A 7,481-nucleotide genomic window follows, 5' to 3' on the forward strand; every position below is an offset into this window, starting at 1 on the left:
ACTTTCATACCTTTATTTCATATTTAAACAATTCATTTTGATATTTCACGATGCGAACTGAGATAATCAAACGACACATAGAATTTTTGTAACTACGCCATTGGCAGATTGTGGTATGTGAGATGATATGTCTGACCAACTGGCTTCCCGAAGGGGTAGCCCAGTGGTTAAGGTTCGTTCATCCAAACGAGGACCGGGTTCGATTCCCCGCTTATGCGGAATGTACGAAACGTCTTGGGTGTTCCCCCCCCCCCCCTACTTCGTTTGTCACAGACGAGCTTGTTGTTATGACATTTCGCATCGCTTTCAGTCACTGAATGCATACATTACGTATTGAAGAAGAATGACAAAAACAGATAACAAGATAAACACATTTACGAAGAAGGCAATTGAACCATTCCGATCTCTTTGGAGAAAGGTTCGAAAAACACAAGAAGATGTACAACGTTTTCAAAGTACGGCAACATCACCAAACTGTAACATCAATATATAAATGAACAAGGACAGATCATGTAAATCCAAAACGCAAAAGCAAGAGGAACAATCCGCTTCAACGAACCTAATGTGGCGCGTTGCAGAAATCCTGCGTACTCGCTATAATAGATTGATGGATGAGTCTTGATTAGTCGTTATACATGTGCGTCTATGTACATATGTAAAGTCAAGGAGTGTTATTATGGATAACAACTTCTTTATTTTACAAACACAACGTTCCAGAGCTAACTTTTGCCCCAACAACAGGTGAACTATGTATAATAAAGAAGTTGTTGTCCATAGTAATACTCCTTCTCATGTTCACATCCAACTAAATGCTTATAAAAGAATGTATACGTAATATTTGTAGCAACAACTCAACTGACTTTGCATGAGGCCCCTACTCATTCATGCAAGTAAACACTTTAAATTACATCTCAGTGCTTCGATATAATCAAGATATTAAGTTTTATTTTTTCTTCTTGAAATTTAAAATATTTGTCAAACAGGATGCTTTTATCAATCCACTTAATTGCGAGACAGTAGACAGTCATGTTCGGAGTCACCAAGTCAAGGGTTATCATGCTGAACATTCCAACATTCCTTCCCAGCGTTGATTAAGACACCTGGAGTCAGCAGGTCTTCAAATATTGGAAAAAGCAACACGATATGCGATTTGTCTTATCTGGATAATATACTCAAAGTGTAAGGTGTGGCCTATGTAAACGTCTTGGAATAGATCAAACGTTCTATCAATCTTCTTCCTGGTCTTGGAGATAAAAAAACATAGAAATATCCAAACTGATAACCACGGCATACCTCTTCATGTATTTATGGAAACCCCTGTCTAACCTCTTAATCAATATACATTGTATATCATAACTTACTTCAAAATGTTCATATATCATACATGATAATTCATCTCATGATTCGAAATTTATCTGTCCGTCTGTTTATCTACCCATACTCACACATACTAGTATACGTGCAAATGAAGCCAGTTATAATTTGAGGTGAGGTGAAATGGGGTTTAACGTCGCGTCCAAGATTATTGCGCTTATAAAGCGACGTGCATACCCCACTTTGACACAGTATCCTGACTCCGAGTCGACCGCTCCTTGTTTCAGCCCCTTAATGCCGAGCGCCAGACAGGGTAACAACAAGAGTACCATCTTTTAACGTCTTTTGGTATGACGCGGCCCGGCATCGAACCCCGGACCTTCCGCACTCCGGGCGGACGGTCCCCCTCTAGACCACGGAGGCGGTCTCCGCCTGTCAAGAAGCCTATACAAACAATTAATTATTTTCAAATATCTGTATTATACTTTTAGGCTTAGAAAATTATATATATGTTGTGTTACATACTGTTACAAACACGATACTCATGTTAAAGCAGTGAGATAAACCTTTGATGAGAAAAGCGAATAGAAAAACCAGGAGCAACATTTATATCCTTGTTCAGGGCTATGTTCTCATGCTCTAAATCTCTGTTTAGGGCCCTGCGTAACTGTAAAGAGCCTTGTACCGTGCATCGTAAAGATCAACCCGTGACGGAACGTTGCGCACATGCATTAACAGCTTAGACAAAATTTCAACGTGCGTCATGCAAGGGCGACTCCCAATAGAGTTCAGGGTGCCGTTGTTCAACACAACCTCAGCGCTACGGCTTTCTATGTCTAAGTCTATGTTAAGGTATGGGAGTTACGATCACGCTTTGTACAACGGCACCCTGGAGTAGTTTCAAACAGTTTCTCAAAAGAATGTTCAGTCAATGTCTACAAGAAGAGATGTGTAAGTTAGAAAAAGATACTCGCAATTGCCGGCCTCTCCTTAACGTATTGTTAAAAATCCATGGCTAAACGGATTTCAGAAACAGATTAGCTATCAGCTGTCACCTAATCATCCAGTCGCATGATCACCTGATAATTTAGTCATCTACACATCACCTGTTTACAACATCCGCATCTACATTAACGACAACAAAACTACTACTACTACTAACAAGAATAACAAAAACAGCAACAACAACAGCAGCAACAACAACAACAACAACAATAATAATAAAGTGAAACAGAAGGCTTTCTGTTTGATGCTCAGGACCAGTCACTTCCCACTCGAAACACTCAAAATGCAAATATGATATGTAGATTAGGTAATGAATTTAATGAGACTGTCCAACGCATTGTCAATGAATGCCCAACTTTGCCACACACACAGTATCTTGAGTGAGTGAGTGAGTGAGTTGGGTTTAACGCCGCTTTTAACGGTATTCCAGTCATATCACGGCGTGTAAGCTTAATGTTGGAGGAAAGCCCGAAGTGATGCATATCTCAGACGTTTACCACTTCGATGAAACCCACAAGCACGGGTCACAGTATCTTGAGCGAGACGATGGAGTGGCTCGATCATTTTGTTACTGTTTATCACATTGTCAACACATTGAAAAACATTGCAAGTATGCGGACCTCGCTTTCGAAATGTCACGCTTGCATCTCAAGTACCAAGTTGTCCGACTCCCCATTGTTCTCGGTGCCTTAGGTTTGGTACCTCCCAATCCGTTGACCCACAATTGGAGAGTACCCGGGTTATTTGTCAGGCATACAGCCCTTCAAATACTACTACTACTACTACTACTACTACTACTACTACTACTACTACTACTACCACCACTACTACTACCACCACCACCACTACCACTACTACTACTACTACTACTACTACTGACCCGTGTCACTATCAAATAGTGATGATACCATGCTTGCCGTAAAAGGCGACTATGCTTCTCGTAAGAGGCGACTAACGGGATCGGTTGGTCAAGCTCGCTGACTTGGTTGATGCATGTCATCGTATCCGAATTGGGTGGATGAATGCGTATGATGTCAATCATCACTGGATTGTCTGGTCCAGACTCGATTATTTACAGACCGCCGTCTTATAGCTGGAATATTGCTGAGTGCGGCGTTAAACAACAAACCAACCAAAACAAACTACTACTACTACTACTACTACTAATACAGCCCTTCTGACAATCTCGGTTATGGTTAAGCAGAAGGCTGCAGATTGGGGGCGTCTTCACATTCTTCGAAATGTTACTAAGCTAAAAGAACAACTTAAAATGATATAAACTAAATGGAATAGAAATAAAACCCCACGAAAATCTTCCTAACCCCAGCCAAAAGAACTCATCACAAAACAAACAGAAATAACAACATACAAATATATATTTAAAAAAACCACACCCACGTGTTAGTAGGTTTTCCAGGAGTGACACAAGCAAAGACGAAATGGCTGGTATAAAATATTGACATGTGTAATTAAAATATTACATGTCGTAATATGACATACACGTGTTTATTCAAGATCTAAAGTCGTCTCCATATCCATCTTGGGGATTCATTTGGGGAAGCACCGTCCACAATGTCGTATCCACCAATTACTGCTCCGTCTGTCCGGCCGTCTCCGTGAGTCAACATAACACGGTTTATAGACAGATACTGCATGTTTAATCATGCCGACCTACCCACACTACACACTCGGTCCTGCCAGCTCTCTTTGCGTTCCAACAAACGAAATTGGCGTTGCTACAATGGAGCGTCTCGACAACTTCCTCATTCTCCAGACAAGATTAAGGGCTTACGTTGATTCTTTATACTTCTATATAGGTTCCACTGAAGTAGTCTTTCCCGAGAATGAGATATGGAATTTCATCAAACCTGCATCTGTCAGCGTTAAGAATATATCCTTTGCACAACAAGATTATCATTGAAGTGATAGTGATAGTTCCCGGAAAACGCAATAGTGGGTCTCCGTGTATTGTCAGTGTTAAAAATATTGATTTTGCATAATGAGATTTATCATCGAAGTGCTTGTAGTCGTTCCCTTAGAACCGAATAGGGATTTCAAATGTACATGTACTGTCACTACTAAACAGATTGATCCTTGTTAGAAATTTACAGGGTATTTTTTTCACGTTTTCCGTGATAACCCATGTCTGTACTGAGCATATATAGTGCACAATTGAAAATGTGTCCACCAATCACATATTTTGTATTTAATGTTCTGTAACGAATTTAATCGATAATCGAGTTTGAATGGTTATGATTTAACACTTACACACGGTAGACACTTTTACGGTATGTGAAAGTGAATGAGTTGAGTTTAATATTGGCGAGGGCGTTCTCATGGTCAGTTGTCAACAAGATGGAAATAGGACATTTACTGGTAGTCATGGTTGCAACGAGGATGAAATCATATCATCCAGGGATAACAGTAAACATTATGATTGGGAAGGTAATGTTCAGAGAAAAGATGGCAAGTCTAATCTAATCTAATGGTTGATGCATGTCATCGTATCCCAATTGGGTGGATCAATGCGCATGATGTCAATCATCACTGGATTGTCTGGTCCATACTCGATTATTTACAGACCGCCGTCTTATAGCTGTAAAAAATGCTGAGTGCGGCGTTAAACAACAAACAAACCAAACCAAACTACTACTACTACTACTACTACTACTAACACAGCCCTTCTGACAATCTCGGTTATGGTTAAGCAGAAGGCTGCAGTTTGGGGGCGTCTTCACATTCTTCGAAATGTTACTAAGCTAAAAGAACAACTTAAAATGATATAAACTAAATGGAATAGAAATGAAACCCCACTAAAAAATCTTCCTAACCCCAGCCAAAAGAACTCATCACAAAACAAACAGAAATAACAACACACAAATATATATTTTAAAAAACCACACCCACGTGTTAGTAGGTTTTCCAGGAGTGACACAAGCAAAGACGAAATGGCTGGTATAAAATATTGACATGTGTAATTATAATATTACATGTCGTAATATGACATACACGTGTTTATTCAAGATCTAAAGTCGTCTCCATATCCATCTTGGGGATTCATTTGGGGAAGCACCGTCCACAATGTCGTATCCACCAATTACTGCTCCGTCTGTCCGGCCGTCTCCGTGAGTCAACATAACACGGTTTATAGACAGATACTGCATGTTTAATCATGCAAACCTACCCACACTACACAATCGGTCCTGCCTGCTCTCTTTGCCTTCCAACAAACGTAATTGGCGTTGCTACAATGGAGCGTCTCGACAACTTCCTCATTCTCCAGACAAGATTAAGGGCTTACGTTGATTCTTTATACTTCTATATAGGTTCCACTGAAGTAGTCTTTCCCGAGAATGAGATATGGAATTTCATCAAACCTGCATCTGTCAGCGTTAAGAATATATCCTTTGCACAACAAGATTATCATTGAAGTGATAGTGATAGTTCCCGGAAAACGCAATAGTGGGTCTCCGTGTATTGTCAGTGTTAAAAATATTGATTTTGCATAATGAGATTTATCATTGAAGTGCTTGTAGTCGTTCCCTTAGAACTGAATAGGGATTTCAAATGTACTGTCACTACTAAACAGATTGATCCTTGTTAGAAATATACAGGGTATTTTTTCACGTTTTCCGTGATAACCCATGTCTGTACTGAGCATATATAGTGCACAATTGAAAATGTGTCCACCAATCACATATTTTGTATTTAATGTTCTGTAACGAATTTAATCGATAATCGAGTTTGAATGGTTATGATTTAACACTTACACACGGTAGACACTTTTACGGTTTGTGAAAGTGAATGAGTTGAGTTTGATATTGGCGAGGGCGTTCTCATGATCAGTTGTCAACAAGATGGAAATAGGACATTTATTGGTAGTCATGGTTGCAACGAGGATGAAATCATATCATCCAGGGATAACAGTTAACATTATGATTGGGAAGGTAATGTTCAAAGATGGCAAGTCTAATCAAAGGCACTTAAAACTAACAAGAGACATTTCGTATTTCATTGTAAGCGTAAATAAATTTATCTTTACAAGAATACCTTTAACAAAACATCACAGTTGAAGCGTTAAATCCATTTTCAAGCTTTAATAACCTGTGTGATGTCATAAACTCGCCTCTCCCCGTCCCCTGAAATAGGTCAGACAAGCTACACATTGGTAACTATTGCCTAATCCTCCCCATTGTGACAATCCTCAGCTTTTACCACGGGACACGGACATTACCACCCTAATCCCTTAACGTGAGCGTGATGAAGGTGTTATTTTCCTTTGCGCTTAACCCCATGCTAAACACTCCCCTAGCCGCACTTATTGCACTGACCGCAAGTCGTTCGGTTGTCCTCGGTAAAGAACGTTTACGACTGAACATGTACAACGGCACCTTATGGGACATGTCAGAACTAGCTTGGACAGAAGGTAGCGAATTGGGCAAAGGGAGATTACTTCAGTTAATTAAATACGCGTGTTTTCTGACTTTTCAGGTTTTCCCCGTCCTTGTCATTCAGGGTTCTCTGTCAGTGAACACTTTGTGTCGTCACTGATTTTCAGTGGTTCATTTGTATAGTTTTTCGCAGCTATTTGCCCTTCGTGTTAAATGGAATCTATTTCAGAGGATGGTCTGGACTGGTTGTTCTCCTGCATTGGCAGTTTATATGTGGTTCGCAAGATTGCACTCATCCTAAAACTAATTATTTCTAGTTCACTCTGCTAAGATCATGTTTCACGTACTTACGAATAGCCATTCCAGTTTACCACATACAAATCAAATGGATAAATCAATTTTTGATTACTCAGTGAAATTTTTAATTTTTATTTTTTAAATTTTTAATTGTAAGTATGAATCCCAATGCGCTGTATCCCTATCAAGGATGGAGTGGTATATATGTGTATAGTACAGCGAGGAGACCACGGAAACAGACATGACGAAACATCGCTCCTTGGAGGCCTATTCCAGTAGGGGACAGATGACTTGGGGATCTAAGTGGTGGTGAAATGCACCCGACCACTGAAACGGTCTAATGTAAGCATGGTGAGGTACACTAGACCATAATGCATAGGTTTCAAGATACACTAGACCATCTTAACTGTCTAATGTAAGGATGGCGAGGAACACTAGACCATAATGCATAGGTTTCAAGATACACTAGACCAT

This window comes from Haliotis cracherodii, unplaced genomic scaffold (assembly GCF_022045235.1).
Source record: "Haliotis cracherodii isolate W230 unplaced genomic scaffold, xgHalCrac1.p SCAF_4, whole genome shotgun sequence".
Classification (NCBI taxonomy): Eukaryota; Metazoa; Mollusca; class Gastropoda; order Lepetellida; family Haliotidae; genus Haliotis; species Haliotis cracherodii.